We start from the raw sequence: 17,340 nt of genomic DNA on the forward strand, positions 1-17,340 counted from the left end.
AGCCCATGTTAATTTTTCCCACCACAACCCCCCTTTAACGTTGTCTGATCGGGCTGAAACTTGGAGGATAAGTTTTCCTGGGGCCTGGGAGCTTATCCTAGAAATTTCAGCTCAATCTGATCACTCCTTCCCTGTTTTCCAAAAACCAAATATCAAGTTTTGCTTGCGTCAAAAAGGTTCATCACCTTACTAAAAAACAATTCCATTTATGTCTCTTTAGTGTAGAGGTGAGACTCCTGGCTATCAGACGGAAAATCCGAGTTCGATTCAACGTTAGATCGAATTTTTTATATACTGAATTTAAATTAAAAAAAAAACTCATTTTCTTTTTTAAATTATTTGAAAAAAATTATGTTTTCTAAAGAGTTAAAAAGGCTGAGTTACAAGGTCGACCCTTAAAACACCCTGTCGAGAAAGAAAAGAATAATACACAATCGTCTAACAGTTAGTCAAGCAATAATAAGTAATAAACTGTACAAAAACGTGCAGAAATTATTTGAAAAATACTACGTTTTCTAAAGAGTTAAAGAGGCTGAGTTACAAGGTCGAACCTTAAAACGTACAGGGATTAGGAGGCACAGTTGGGGGCTGCCGCCCCCAAACTCCCGCTTTCGCAGCCTTTAAATAAAAAAAAGTTTTTTAAACTGAAAGTAAGGAGCGACATTAAATCTTAAAACGAACAGAAATTATTCCGTATGTGAAAGAGCTGTGCCCTCCTCAACGCCTCGCTCTTTACGCTAAAGTTTGACTTTCTCACAACTCTTTTTTTAAACAATAAAAACTTTAGCGTAAAGAGCGAGGCGTTGAGGAGGGCACAGCCTCTTTCACATACGGAATAATTTCTGTTCGTTTTAAGATTTAATGTCGCTCCTTACTTTCAGTTTAAAAAAACTTTTTTTTTTTTATTTAAAGGCTGCGAAAGCGAGGTTTGGGGGCGGCAGCCCCCTAACTGTGCCTCCTAATCCCTGTACGTTTTAAGGTTCGACCTTGTAACTCAGCCTCTTTAACTCTTTAGAAAACGTAGTTTTTTTTAAATAATTACTTATAAAAACCATTTCCAAATCTTTGTTGATGGGTCCAAAATGAATGAGAAGGTAGCAAATGGTGCCTTCCTTCCTCACCTGAAAATTGCAATGGGTGAGAGATTGTATAATAATGTATCTATAATGTCTGCAGAGTTAAATGCCATAATCATGGTACTAGAACACCTTATGGAAAATAAACCCTTGATTGCTAATTCAAATAATATTGTAGTTTATTCTGACTCTTTATCAAGCTTTGAGTTGCTGTCTTCAGCTCCTCAGTATAAGCTGGATATTGACACTTATCATTGTTTTAGTATTATAGATAATCTTGCTTCAAGCAGCATAAGAACTTATCTTCAGTATATTCCTAGCCACTCTGGTATAAGTGGTAATCATCAGGTTGAAGAAATAGCAAAAAATGCTATAAATATAGACCAGCCAAGTGGGAGACCAATCCCCATTAGAGATATTTACCGATGGAGACTATCAGATATTATGTTTAATAAGAAAAATCCTACTCTTTCCCCCTTTCCCAATAAGTATTTTTCTAAAATTTATCATAGAATTCGTTCTGGAACAAATAGACTAGACGTTCTTGTATTTTCGTATCAGTCTCCTAATCCAAGTGGTTCAGTTACCCTGTCCCCTCTCGGCAGGTATTGTATTATAAATAATTAAACATTTGACCACTGCCTATATGAATGTAATATGCTGACGTCTGCACAGCATACCTTGCATTGTAAACTGTTAAAGTGCTTCAAACACCACAAAATCTCACTATCAGCCGACTAAACCTGCACACAGAGCACAGAAATCGATATCTATCATCTTATATTTGAACTCCTAGAGACGAAAGATCTACTGAAAGATATTTGACAATATCTAATAAATAAGAGACAACCAAGCTAGTAGCTCTGTAGCCCACAGAGTGAAGCAAAAGGAAAAGGGCTAAATAGTATCAACTGAAAAGCCCACCTGCTGTGAAATAGAAGAAGAAGAGTCTGTTTAGGATCCCAGGTGCTTTTTCAAGAAGAAGACATATACTTGGATATAATTATTCAACATCCCAATTTGAGATCTGTTGACGACTGCTGGTGCTGATTTACTGATTTGGACAATTGCTTATTGCTAGCAAGTGCAATTTAAGGTAGAAATGTTTGTACTCTCATACTCGCTGTGAGTTACAGCCCAATCTTGTTGACTGTAAGGGTAGAACTAACACTTGACTCTACAAAAAACAGAATTACCTGCACTTAACTGTTTACTACCTTCTATTAATGAGAGATATCTTTTCAATTTGTCACTTATTTTACTCAGGATTTTAATGAGAACACTCTAGAAGGTATTTGATATTTGGTTTATGAATCTATTTATTTACATTATGGATATATATTTATATTTGTTGGAGTGCTGAGTCAACTGTATTTATGATTTAGCTGCACTAGCATAGGCTGTTTTAGGCAATAAAACATTATCCTTTAATCCATATTACTTAGTTCCCTGGTCCATCAAAATATATACTTCACACAAAATTGGAGCAAAAAGAATGGGTCCAACTTTGACAACAAAAGCAAAAAGAATGGGTCCAACTTTGACAACAAAAGCAAAAAGAATGGGTCCAACTTTGACAACAAAAGCAAAAAGTTATTTCATGGCCTTTGACATCTTGAATCAGTTTGCTTGAAGACACAATTGAAAGATTTTGACTTTTTCAAGAGGACTTCATTTATAAGATTATCTTTATTCTAGTTATTCCACAGCCCAACTGCATCCACCAGGCCAGCTTAAATGATTCTATTAGACCTAGTACTATGTTGGACTGGCCTTATTTATTGATTAATTAAAAAAAAACTTTTCCACAAAATAAGTTTTTCAAAGAAAAGTAAAGAACTCCATTAAACAAAAAACAAGCAAAAATAAATATCAAATAATCTACCAAGCTTGAAACTACCACAAATCAGCATCGATACATAAATGAAACCCAAAACAAAAAGAAATTCCAATAAATAACCGAGTGAATCCCAAAACGAGCAGAAATTAACATTAGTTGGGCGCAAAACCCCTATGCTTTTTTAAGGTCAGAACAAAATTTGCAGTTTACTGAAAAATATAAAAATGTTTTTACTTTTATAACTTTAGTAAATCAAATAATATTAACATTTTGATTACTAATTATCAGTATATGTGTACTAAACTGACAATGCACATTCATTTGTATTTTTTCAGTAAAGTGCAAATTTTGTTCTGGCCTTGGGAAGCCATATGGGTTTTGCGCCAAACTTATGTTAATTTCTCCTCATTTTGAGTTTGACTTGGTTATTTACTGTAATTTCTGTTTGTTTTGGGTTTCATTTATTTATCAATGCTGATTTGTGGTAGTTTCACACTTGCTAGTTTATTTGATTTTATTTTTGCTCATTTTTTGTTTAATGAAGTTCTTTACTTTTCTTTGAAGCACTTATTTTGTGGAAAAAGTTTTTTTTTAATTAATTTCTGTTTGTCTTATATTGACATAGTCTTTTCAGGGAAAAAGAAAATAATACTTTAAATCTTTTCGTTTTTAAAGGCTTTATAGTTTGGCCTGCTATTTGTATGCTGGAGAAAAATTTTCAGCAATTTTTAACATACACCCTTTTAAAAATCCGGACACAAATAGTACTGTTTAATTTAGCTTCATACCTCCTCTAGTTGACCTGAAATGGAAATCTTTTTACCATTTGCAGAAAAATCTGTTTACTTTCGTTGATAGCTTGGATACACTTATGCTATTTTAATTTGGTTAAATTTTAAGAGCAGAAGTAGCCCCAAAAGTTTGAACATAATACCCTCAGTCGTTCTTGAATACTGCTGAGATGCCTTATTGGTAATTAGAATTATCACAGTGAATTTTGATTTAATCTTAAGGCAAAATTTAGTTTTAAAACATAATGGGCAAATGGGAGGGTGGGAGTGGAAGGGGGATTAGTTGCCCTCCAATCACTTTTGACTATTAAAAAGGGCATCAGTCCTTTCTATTTTCAATCAAATGAGCCCTTTTCAAAGCTCCCACAACAACTCCTTTGATACAAAGTGCTCTGGTCTAAACCACAACAACTCCTTTGATACAAAGTGCTCTGGTCTAAACCACAACAACTCCTTTGATACAAAGTGCTCTGGTCTAAACCACAACAAAAACAAATAATACAGTATACCCACATTGATCTTTACTATAAAAATGTCAAGCCTTCCAATCACATTCGACTATTAAAAAGGGCACTAGACCTTTTGATTTCAAATCAAATGAGCCCTTTTGGAAACGACAACGCTTTCTAAAAACACCTTATATGCCACCAGGGCATAAATTACAACCCTTACCCTAAGGTCTGTTAGGGTGGTTGTCAGCCTGTAAGGCCAAATTTCCAGAACTTTCAACTACGTTAAACAAAATGGCTATCTCAAAATTTTAATTGGATGTATTTGGGGAAATGGTGGGCATAAGAGGGGAGGCAGTTGCTCTCCAATCACTTTCGACTATTAAAAATGGCCCTAGCCCTTTAAATTTACAATCAAATGAGCCCTTTTGAAGTTTCTACGACAAAACTTTCAATACAAATCTTATATACCCCCAGGGCATAAATTACAATCCTTGCCCTGAGGGCTGGGGGGGTGTCATCCTCAGAGAACTTACTTCCTGAATTTCCTAATAAGTTGAAAAAAATTGCTATCTGAAAATTTTGATTTGATGGGTTTCAGGGAATGGTTGGCGTGAGAGGGGTGTTAGTTACCTTCCAATAACTTTCAACTATTACAAAGGGCACTAGCCCTCTCAATTTCCAATTGAATGGTCCCTTTTGCAGTTTTACAACAACTCTATCTATAAAAACCTTATATGCCCCCAGGGCAGAACTTAAAACCTTTGCCCTTGGGGCTCTGGGGTGTTTGTCATCCTTAAATACATAGTTTCTAGAACTTTCAACTACGTTGAACAAAATCTATATCTAAACTATGATTGAATGATATTGGGGAAATGGTGGGCGTAAGAGGGGGGTTAGTTATTCTCCACTCACTTTTGACTATTGAAAAGGGCAATTTCAATTTCCAATCAAATGAGCCCTTTTTGAAATTTCTATAACAACTTTCTATATAAACTTTATATGCCCCAAGGGCATAACTTACAACCCTTGCACTGAGGGGGTTATCATCCTAAAAAACCTAATTTCAAGAACTTTCAACTACATTGAACAAAATGGCTATCTCACAATTTCGATTGGATGTGTTTGGGGAAAGGGTGGGCGTGAGATGGGCGTTAGTTGCTATCCAATAACTTTCAGCTATTAAAAAAGGCAGTAGCCCTTTCATCTTTCTATCGAGTGAGCCCTTTTTGAAGTTTCTACGACAACTTCTTCAATACAAAGTGCCTTGTTCTAATGGAAAAAATTAATAAATAATATATTGTGCCAACATTGTTATTATATGCCCCCAAGGCATAACTTAAAACCCTTGCCTGGAGGGTTGTGGAGGAGTGTCCTCCTCTTTACTTAGTCCCTGTTCCTTGTCTTGTTCTTGAGTGTCACCGTTCTTTAATTAGGCAGCATGATCATACTGCCTATGATTTATACAACAACTTTCTATATAAACCTTACATGCCCTCAGGGCATAACCCTTTTGAAGTTTCTACAACAACACTTTCAATAAAAACTTTATATGCCCCCAGGGCATAACTTAAAACCCTTGCACTGAGGGCTCTGAGGGGGTTATCATCCTAAGAGACCTAATTTCCAGAACCTTCAACTATGTTGAACAAAATGGATATCTAAAAATTTTGATTGGATGTGTTTGGAAAAATAGTGGGCATGAAGGGTGTTAGTTGCCATCCAATCACTTTCAACTATTAAAAAAGGCACTAGCCCTTTCAATTTCCAATTGAATGAGCCCTTTTGAAGTTTCTATGACAAAGCTTTCAATAAAAACTTTATATGCCCCCAGGGCGTAACTTAAAACCCTTGCCCTGAGAGTGGTGGGGGAAGGGTTGTCATCCTTAAAGACCTAATTTCCAAAACTTTCAACTACATTGAATAAAATGGCTATCTAATTTTGATTGGATGTGATTGGGGAAAAGGTGGGTGTGAGAGGGGGGTTAGTTGCCCTCAAATCACTTTTGACTATTAAAAAGGGTACTAGCCCTTTAATTTTAAATCGAATGAGCCCCTTTTAAAGTTTCTACGACAAATATTTCAATTAAAACCTTATATGCCCCCAGGGCATAACTTATAACCCTTGCCCTGAAGGTTGTGGGGGAATGTCCTCCTCAAGATTTTGATTGGATGTGCTTGGGGGAATGATGGCCGTGGTGGTGGGGGGGGGGCTAGTTGCCCTTCAATCACTTGACTATTAAAAAGGGCACTAGCCCTTTAAATTTCCAATCAAAAGAGTTTTTTTGAAGTTTCTATGACAATGCCTTCAATAAAAACCTTATATGGCCCCAGGGCAGAACTTACAACCTTTGCCCTTGGGGCTCTGAGGGGTTTGTCATCCTTAAATACATAATTTCCAGAACTTTCAACTATGTTGAACAAAATGGCTATCTCTAAACTTTGATTGAATGTTTTTGGGGAAATGGTGGACATAAAGAGTTCACTGCCTGTGATTTATACAACAACTTTCTATATAAACCTTATATGCCCCCAGGGCATAACTTACAACCCTTGCACTGAGGGCTCTGAGGGGGTTATCATCCTAAAAGACCCAATTTCGAAAATGTTCAACTATGTTGAATAAAATGGATATCTCAAAGTTTTGATTGGATGTGTTTTGGAAAATGGTGGGCGTGAGAGGGGTGTTAGTTGCTATCCTATCACTTTCAAATATTAAAAAAGGCACAAGCCCTTTCAATTTCCAATTCAATGAGCCCTTTTGAAGTTTCTACAACAACGCTTTCAATAAGAACTTTATATGCCCCCAAGGCATAACTTACAACCCTTGCACCGAGGGCTCTGAGGGGGTTATCATCCTAAAAGACCTAATTTCCAGAACTTTCCACTATGTTGAACAAAATGGATATCTCAAAAATTTGATTGGATGTATTTGGGAAAATAGTGGGCATGAGGGGCGTTAGTTGCTATCCAATCACTTTCAAGTATTAAAAAAGGCACTAGCCCTTTCAAATTCCAATTGAATGAGCCCTTTGGGTTCTATGACAATGCATTATATAAAAACCTTATATGCCCCCTGGGCATAATTTGCAAACCTTACCCTGAGGAGTGGTTGTCATCCTCAAAGACCTAATTTCCAGAACTTAAAACTACGTTGAATAAAATGGCTATCTCAAAGTTTAAATTAGATGTGTCTGGGGAAAATGTGGGCGTGAGAGGTGGGATAGTTGCCCTCTAATCACTTTTGACTATTAAATGGGCACTAGCCCTTTGAATTTCCAATTGAATGAGCCTTTTTTTAAGTTTCTATGACAATGCCTTCAATAAAAACCTTATACGCCCCCAGGGCACAACTTACAGCCCTTGCCCTAAGGGCTGTGGGACACTGTCCTCCTCAAAAACATAATTTCTATCTGGAAATCAACTATGCTGAACAAAATGGCTATCTCAAAATTTTGACTGGACGTATTTCAGGAAATGGTGGGCATGGAAGGGGTGTTGGTCACCTTCCCATCACTTTGACTATTAAAAAGGGCACAAGCCACTCCAATTTCCGATTGAATGAGCCCTTTTTGAAGTTTCTAAAACAACTTCTTTGATACAAAGTGCCTTGTTCTAATGGAAAAAATTAATAAATAATATATTGTGCCAACATTGTTTTTATATGCCCCCATGGCATAACTTAAAACCCTTGCCTGGAGGGTTGTGGGGGAGTGTCCTCCTCTTTACTTAGTCCCTGTTCCTTGTCTTGTTCTTGAATGTCCCCATTCTTTACTTAGGCAGCACAACCACACTGCCTATGATTTATGCAACAACTTTCTATAAAATCCTTACAATCCCCCAGATCATAACTTAAAATCCGTGCAAAGAGGAATATGGGGGGGTTATTAACCTGAATCACATATTTTTAAGAACGTTCCTCTTCGTTGAACCAAGTTGAAATCTCCATATCTTAACGGGAGCTGTTTAGAAAAATGGTGGGCATGAAGGGAGCGTTAGTTGCTATCCAATCATTTTCAACTATTAAAAAAGGCCCAAGCCCTTTCAATTTCCAATTGAATGAGCCCTTTTGAAGTTTCTACAACAACGCTTTCAATAAAAACTTTATATGCCCCCTAGGGCATAACTTACAACCCTTGCACTGAGGGCTCTGAGGGGGTTATCATCCTAAAAGACCTAATTTCCAGAACGTTCAACTATGTTGAACACAATGGATATCTCAAATTTTTGATTGGATGTGTTTGGTAAAATGGTGGGCATGAGAGGGGTATTAGTCGCTCTCCAATCACTTTTGACGATTAAAAAGGATACTAGCAATTTCACTTTCCAATCGAATGAATCCTTTTGGAGATTTTATGAAAATGCTGTAAGTAAAAACCTTATGTGCCCCCAGGGACTAATTTATAATCCCTGCCCTGATAGTTGTGGAGGGAGGGATTTTCTTCCTCACAGATCGAATTTCCAAAACTTTCAATTACGTTGAATAAAATGGCTATCTAAAAATTTTGATGGGATGTGATTGGGGAAAAGGTGGGCGTGAGAGGGAGATTAGTTGCCCTCAAATCACTTTTGACTATTAAAAAGGGTACTAGCCCTTTGAATTTCAAATAAAATGAGCCCTTTTTCAAGTTTCTACAACAAAGATTTCAATATAGCTTAAAATCCTTGCACTGAGGGTTGTGGGGGAGTGTCCTCCTCAAAAAAATATTTTTCTATCTGGAAATCAACTATGCTGAACAATGGCTACCTCAAAATTTTGATTGGATGTGTTTGGGGGAATGATGGGCGTGCGGGGGGGGGGTCTAGTTGCCCTCCAATCACTTTTGACTATTAAAAAGGGAACTAGAATTTTTAATTTCCAATCAAATGAGCCCCTTTTGAAGTTTCTATGACAACACTTTAAATAAAAACTTTATATACCCCCAGGTCATAACTTACAACCCTTGCCCTGAGGGCTGTGGGGCAGGGGTTGCCACCCTTAAAGACCTAATTTCAAAAACTTTCAACTACGGAGAATAAAATGGCTATCGAAAAATTTTGAGTGCATGAGATTGGGGAAAAGGTGGGTGTGAGAGGGGTGTTAGTTGCCCTTAAATCACTTTCGACTATTAAGATGAGTACTAGTCCTATGAATTTCAAATCAAATGAGCCCTTTTTCAAGTTCCTACAACAAAACCTTCTATAAAAACCTTATATGTCCCCAGGGCATAACTTAAAACCCTTGCCCTGAGGGTTTTGGGGGAGTGTCCTCCTTAAAAACATATTTTCTATTTCAAAATCAACTATGCTGAACAAAATGGCTATCTCAAAATTTAGATTGGATGTGTTTGGGGGAATGATGGGCGTGGGGGGGGGGGGAGTCTAGTTGCCCTCCAATCACTTTCGACTATTAAAAAGGAACTAGAACTCTCGATTTCCAATCGAATGAGCCCCTTTTGAAGTTTCTATGACAACACTTTCTATAAAAACTTTATATACCCCCAGGTCATAACTTACAACCCTTCCCCTGAGGGCTGTGGGGCAGGGGTTGTCATCCTTAAAGACCTAATTTCCAAAACTTTCAACTACGTTGAATAAAATGGCTATCTAAAAATTTTGATAGGATGTGATTGGGGAAAAGTTGGGCATGAGAGGGGGGTTAGTTGCCCTCAAATCACTTTTGATTATTAAGAAGGGTACTAGCCCTTTGAATTTCAAATCAAATGAGCCCTTTTTCAAGTTTCTACAACAAAGATGTAAATAAAAACCTTACATACCCCCAGGGCATAACTTATAACCCTTGACCTGAGGGTTTTGGGGGAGTGTCCTCCTCAAAAAATATTTTCAATCTGGAAATCAACTATGCTGAACAAAATGGCTACCTCAAAATTTTGAGTGTATGTGCTTGGGGGAATGATGGCCGTGGGGGGGGGGCTAGTCGCCCTCCAATCACTTTTGACTATTAAAAATAGGCACTAGCTCTTTGAATTTCCAATCAAATGATCCTTATTTGAAATTTCTATGACAATGCCTTCTATAAAAACCTTATATGCACCCAGGACATAACTTAAAACCCTTGCTATGAGGGCTGTGGGGGAGTGTCCTCCTCAAAAATATATATTCTATCTGGAAATCAACTATGCTGAACAAAATGGCTATCTCAAAATTTTTATTAGATGTGTTTGGGGGACTGATGAGCATGGGGGGGGCTAGTTGCCCTCCAATCACTTTTGACTATTAAAAAGGGCACTAGCCCTTTGAATTTCCAATCAAATGAGCTTTATTTGAAGTTTCTATGACAATGCCTTCTATAAAAACCTTATATACCCCCAGGGCATAACTTAAAACCCTTGCCCTGATGGTATGTGGGAGTGTCCTCCTCAAAAACATATTTTCTATCTCAAAATCAATTATGCTGAACAAAATGGCTATCTCAAAATTTTGATTGGATGTGTTTGGGGGAATGATAGGCGTGGGGGAGGGGGGGTCTAGTTGCCCTCCAACCACTTTCAACTATTTAAAAGGGCACTAGAACTCTTGATTTCCAATTGAATGAGCCCCTTTTGAACTTTCTACAATGACCCCTTCCATATGGAGTGCCCTGCTCTAAAGGAAAAAAATAATAAATGATACATTGTGCCAACATTGTTTTTATATGCCCTCAGGGCATACCCTCAGGTATGCTTGAAACCCTTTCCCTGAGGGTTCTGGGGGAGTGTCCTCCTCAAAAAGATATTTTCTATCTGGAAATCAACTAATCTGAACAAGATGGCTATCTCAAAATTTTGATTGGATATGTTTGGGGGAATGATGGGCGGGGGGGGGGGGGAGGCTAGTTGCCCTCTAATCACTTTTGACTATTAAAAAGGGCACTAGCCACTCCAATTTCCAATTAAATGAGCTCTTTTCGAAGTTTCTATGACAAATCCTTTGATACAAAGTGCCCGGGTATGGGGAAGAAAAATAAAAAAATAAATAATACATTGTGCCCACACTGTTCTTTACTTAGGCAGTACTATTGTGCTGCCTATGATAGATGGTTGCTTTGTTGACCCAAGCACTGAGCAGTTGGCAAAAAAAAAACCTGAGGTTATATTTAATGGCCAATAATTCTTAAATAACTTTTTTAGGAGTAAGGCACCATTTTAAAGTAAGGACAAAGAAATACAATTTCAGTAGCTATGGATGTAGCAAATCAGCATTTCTTGCCTTGCAACAGCTTAGGTTGCTTAATCTTTTCAAAACATCATTCTCATCCTTATCCATAGTACTAAAATTAATAACTAGCATGTACATCAACAATTTATTAGAAACTGGGAAACAGCTCAAGTCTTTTTAGCATGTATAAACTTGTCAACTATCATAGAATTTAGAATCTGGTACACCTCTTGTCTTTACTGAGCCCAAATGTGTGATACAATCACTTTTTTATTTATTTAAAAAGCTTAAAATGTCTATACAGCAACAGAAAATAATCCTGAAACTTTTGAGACAGCTGGTTATGTGACTAGTACAGGTAAAAAACTCAAAGATAGGGTTTAAGTACCCATCTTTTGACATATTTTTTTCTTTACCCTTGGCTACTTTTAATCCTTGTTTTGTATCATTCAAAATTGTATCCATCACACTAATAATTTTCCAAAATGAGAGAAGAGAGTAAAAAAAAACCTATTGTAGGTGAAGGGGCCCTCAAAACTAAAATATTAGTTTTGTTGGCAATCTTATCCTGTTTACACAAAATAAGTAGGCACATTTTTATTACATAAAAAAGTAATAGTTGATATATTGTGCCATAAGTAGGCATTGTAGATTATGATAAAATATATTTCTCTCATTTCTTCAGAGACCTAGTACTGGTAGTACTACTGCTAGACATTGCCAAGGCATTTGACAAGGTGCCCCATAGTTGACTACACTCAAAATTATCTGCTGCTGGTATCACCTCATCCCTTATAGACTGGCTAATAAATTTCTTCACTAACTGCAAGCTAAGAGTCCATAGTAATGGATGGGGTACCACAGGGAACTGTAGGGGAAAGTCAGGTACATTGGGACACAGGTACATCAAGACACATGTACTTTTGACAGAACACTTCAAGCTAAAAATCTGCCACTACTCACACCTCAAACGCCATCTTTTGGACCATCTGTGGATGTAGTATAAAGGTCACACATGCAACTTTCTATCACAAAATTTAGGTAAGAATTTTTATGTGATTTTTGAAAAATATTTTTGCTTTGCAAAATTCTATGGTACTCTTAGGTAAGCAGCTTCTAGAAAATTGCTGATAACCCATTAGATAGAGAAATTTATGAGCTTTTTGATGGTATAAATTTTGTTGTTTTCTTCTGCCATCTAGTGGCTGATCTAATTTTTTTTCGTAAGTTTGTACTGTTAGAGTACTCTGGGACATGTGTTCTTGGGTACACTGGGACAGGTTCAAGTTTGTTGTGTCCTAGGGTACTCTTGCTTGCTTTAGCCTAGAGAACTTTCGAGAGTATGCTTCTTGTCTTATGTTGACTTCTTTCTTTTGTTTTTCTACTCTTGCTGGGCCTTGCATTATTAGGTAGCTACAACAATCCTAAAAAAAACTCCCAAAAATCAAGTATTTCACAATTTAGGTGAATTGTATCCCCCTCAACAATGACTTCATAAAAAAATGACTTCAAATATAAAACCAACAATCTAAAAATTCATAAATCCTATAATGTTTCTGCATTCCCTAAAATTTACTAATTTTTTTTTCATAAAATAAACTTCACTAATTCAAATCTAAACCCTACAATCCAAGTCTCAAATACTTCAAATCTAAACTATATTTGTTTTTTGTTACATCATACAAAATCCTACATTATTTATATATTCCATAAAACTATATTCAATCATAAACCCCATACATTCTAAGCATTTAATTAAATTTAAATCTTACCTATATATATATATATATATATATGTAATATGTATATAAATGTAAACTTAAAAGAACTTAAGCAGTACAAGCTCACCTTAATGAGATGCCACTTTGAGCAGCTGCTGAAGTTAACAAATGTAAAGCAGTCAACTCTTAGCAGATACACCATGGGGTTTCATAATGGAACAGATGAAGAAAAAGGAGAGTTTAGTTACACTCCCACCTATGACAACAGGCAAGTATTTACAAGTGAGCAGGACCTTCAACTTGAAGAGTACATCCTTCAAACAGCCCAAATGCACTATGGTCTCTCCAGGAAGAGAGCCAGAGAGCTTGCTTGGCTTATGGCAAAACAAAATGGACTTGCATATCTATCAAGCTGGGACACAGAAAATTCTGCAGGCAAAGACTGGCTGTGTGGCTTTCTTAGAAAGCATCTGTCAATTTTGCTTTGAAGGCCAGAACCTACAAGTATCCAGAGAAATCTTGGTTTCAACTGTGTTGACACCTTTTACAGGAATCTTGGAGAGTTGTATTCAAAATACAAGTTCCCTGCTAACCAGATCTTCAACCTCAATGAGACTGGTCTCACAAATGTCCAGACCAAGTGGCAAAAAGTGCTGAGCCTAAAGGGAGTAAAGCAGCTTGGTGCTATGACTTCCCAAGAGAGATGAAAGCTGGTGACCATGGTGGGCACTATAAATGCCATGGAATGATTTATTCCAACCTTTCTGATTTTCCCATGAGCATGTTTTGTAGAAAGGCTTCTTGATGGAGCCCCCCCCCCCCCACAGACTGCTGGAATAGCAAGTGACAAGCCTGGAAATGCTTGGATGACAAAGGATCTGTTTTTGCTGCATTTGGAGCACTTTGTATTTCATGTCCACCCATCTCCTAAGAATCCTGTCTTGATTCTGATTGACAATCATGAAAGTTGCACCAGTTACAATGCAGTTTCATTGGCCAAAGATAAGCAAATACATTTGCTTACATTCCAACCATGCACATCATCCAGGTTGCAGTCTCAATGTTTTGGTTTATGGACCTTTAAAGACTTACAGGTCACAGGCAATGGAGAACTGGTTGAGACTTCACCCTGGTCAAGCTGTGATAGAATATGAGATTGGTGAATTACTGGGGGGTTGCTTTTCCTAAGGCCTTCTCTCATACTAACATCACTAGTGGATTCTCAAAGCCTGGAATTTTCCTGCTGAATGCTGGAGTGTGGCAAGAGTCTGACTTTCTTTCTGCTTTGTGATGAGAAGACACTACTGAGCCAGGAAATCAGTTTGCCACTGTTGACAAAAATTTAACAGATCTGCAAGAGCTTCAGTTGAGCCAAAGTCCCAGTGCTACAACCCATTCAACCTCATTTGTTGTGCCAGAAGATATTATACACCTGTCAAGAAGGGAAGCTACAAACAGAAAGACAGGCAGGAAGCCTGGAGTATTCTACACCAGTGAAAGACTCAATCCAAGCTGCTGAAAACAAAAGGAAGGCAAAAAAAGAGAAGAAGGATCTCAAGAAAAGCAAGAAAGCAGCTCCTGCCAAAAAGCCAAAGATTCAGAAGAAAAATACCAAGAGATTGCTGCCATACAGTGACAAAGGCAGAGATGAAGCAGGACCAGGGGATTTTGAGCATGACAACTGAATTGGACTCAAAACTGGCTTCTCCAATCCTATACAGGCAAATACTGTATGTGTACACCTTGGACCTAATAACCCAATGGCTACCTACTCAATTTTAAACCCAATCACTAGTATAAAGGACCATCTAGTGAATAGAGAAGAAGAAAGGGACTTCAGTGTGATCATTAATGAAAGGTTGAGGTTCCACAGCCCTATCCAAATTGTTGTCTCCCAAGCAAATCCTATCCTTAGCCTATTAAAAAGGACCATCAATAGCTGAGGCAACAATATTCATAAACATTTTTAAGGCTCTTGTTAGACCCCATCTTTATTTTGGCATGTGCCCAGCTGGTCCTTCTTACTGGAAAGATGTCAGGCTCATCAAAATGTTCAGATACAAGCAACAGAGTACATGAAAAGCCTAAAATATGCTTCATACAAGAACCCTCTCAAGGAGCTCAAGTTGGCTACCCTTGTCTACAAATGGCTGCGTAGTGATATGAGGCTGACTTATAAACTCGAAAAGCGAAACTTTACCATCTTCGAGGTCAGCCACAGTACCAGCCATCATCTCACAAGAGGACACTCAAAGAAGCTACCGAAATTAAGCTCCATATCAAGAATCTGTCAAATGTATTTTTTCAAGAAGAGTAAAACACCAATGGAATGAATTGAAGAACTCCAGTAATCCAGTCTTATGAACACCAGCTTGACAAGGAGTAGGAGAACTAGCAGTGGAGGTTTGACTGAGAGTCATCAACTCAAAAGCACTACAGGTCTGGAGGACCTTGAAGCTCTCAAATATACAGTTTGTCCAAGATTAAGCACTGTTTGGGTAGCCTAGGCCACTGGGGAGGTGTTATTATACTGTGCTATTACCTCAAATTTTTCTGTGTTTCTAAGTTTAGAAGATTGCACAGATGACAGGTTTAGATGTACACAAATGGTAAAGTTCTACTTTAGCTACTTTTGGCTATCTTGAAAAGGGGTTACCTATTGAAATTTTGACAAAGCAAAATTTTTTAGTTTCTCCTTTTCTCTGGCTTTAGTTTTGAAAATGCAATTCCTGTTATTTGAGCAGAATTTTAAGCCATTTCAATGTTTTTTATCAAAATTTAGGAAATGCATTTTCATATCTGTAAACCCTTATAAATTGAGATTGAGCAAAGTTGTGAAGCTGAAAACAATTTGGTTGTACTTCATTTAAGCCAAAGATCTATTTTGCAAGTTTCACTTTTATAACACATAGATTTATAAAGGTCATCAAAGGTCAGGACCCTCTAGAAGGAGAAGAAGTGGAGGTAGGTACTTCAAAACACCTTCCCAGGACACACTTTAGTCTGTAGACCCATCCCTGAAAATTTCATTTTCCAAACCTAGCCACTTTCTAAGATAGGATAGCCAAAAGTAGCTAGAGTGGAATTTGGTAAATAGGGTAAGACACCCAGTAGTTAGCCACCTGCCTATTCTCAGACAGAATCTTTTATACTATTTTAATAACCAATTTACAATGAGCTGTTTGTATGTCCGAAGTTAGGCAGAATTGTCCCTTGTTAGTAAATTCAAAAATAGGGAGCACTGTACAAGTGAACCTATTTGAATTAGTAACCTACTTATTCAGAAATTCTTCAGAAATTTTTTGATACAAAAATTAAGTTTCTAGGTGGTATAATACAGTAATTAGAGTAGTTTAAATGTCAAAAAGTTTTCAAAGTGATTAGTGTCTGACTACTGGGTGTCTTACCCTATCTACCAAATCATATTATTGAGTTAGGACTAAAGTGAATACACCATTTGATGCCTTTTTTATGCTGATTACAAATTTAATAAGCAATTCTATCGGAAATGAGTTTCAGCCCCCCCCCCCCTAAATATCACAATTAAGGGTTAGGTTAGGTATAGCCTATATAGGGGGGGGGGGCTGAAATTCATTTTTGATAGAAATGCTTATTATATTCGTAATCAGCATAAAAAAGGCATCGAATGGTGTATTCACTTTATTCCTAACTCAATAATATGATTAGGTAGATATTGACCTGGAATTTTACCACACAATTTCCTATGCCTTAATAATAGTGAAGGAGTAGCAATGGGAGCACAAGGACACCTTCCAAAGGACATTAGACTTCAAAATTATTCCTGAAAGTATCATTTTCCCATTAAAGCTATTTAAGACAGCATTTTCACAATATATTTTATGTCAACTTTTGAGGTTTATTGCCAACTAGAATCTATGTATGCCTTATTTTAAATCTTGGAGATTTTAGCTAAGCACAATAATTTGACATTGGAAGACAGTAGTCAAGGGAAATTTACTAATTAATTTGAAATTTAAACGATGCTACCTGATAAACTTTTATTTATCCCAGCTTAAATATTTAGCTTTTAAAATTCTTTTCTTCAGTAAACATTAAGCACGTTGCCGGCCGTAAATATTTTGAGTTCAACCTGAGTTCTTAAACAATTTCGGGCTGTTCAAATATGTTGATAAAAAAAAAAAAAAAGCAGCCCATTTTATATGGATGTGATCTAGATGAAAGCCAGGCTCACATTCACGCAAACCTGTGTTTTCTTGCTGTATTATTTTAACAGAGTATATTACTGCCTGTTTCTTCCTCTCATCCATCTCTTGTTGAACCTCACGAAGAACACTAGTTCAACTA

General features: G+C 37.1%; 1 protein-coding gene across 1 annotated transcript in view; it reads right to left on the reverse strand.

Annotated features, from left to right (window-relative positions):
• Positions 1 to 17,102, reverse strand: part of LOC148940998 (small ribosomal subunit protein uS11A) — a 36,007-nt gene extending 18,905 nt beyond the window's left edge. Inside the window, exon 1 of the mRNA XM_089105420.1 lies at positions 17,023 to 17,102. The gene's annotated coding sequence lies outside the window, so the exon portion shown is untranslated. The remainder of the gene's footprint in view (positions 1 to 17,022) is intronic.
• Between the last annotated feature and the right edge of the window lie 238 nt (positions 17,103 to 17,340).

Source organism: Artemia sp. Qi Xiang Cuo, chromosome 19 (genome assembly GCF_049724085.1).
Source record: "Artemia sp. Qi Xiang Cuo chromosome 19, ASM4972408v1, whole genome shotgun sequence".
Lineage (NCBI taxonomy): Eukaryota > Metazoa > Arthropoda > Branchiopoda > Anostraca > Artemiidae > Artemia > Artemia sp. Qi Xiang Cuo.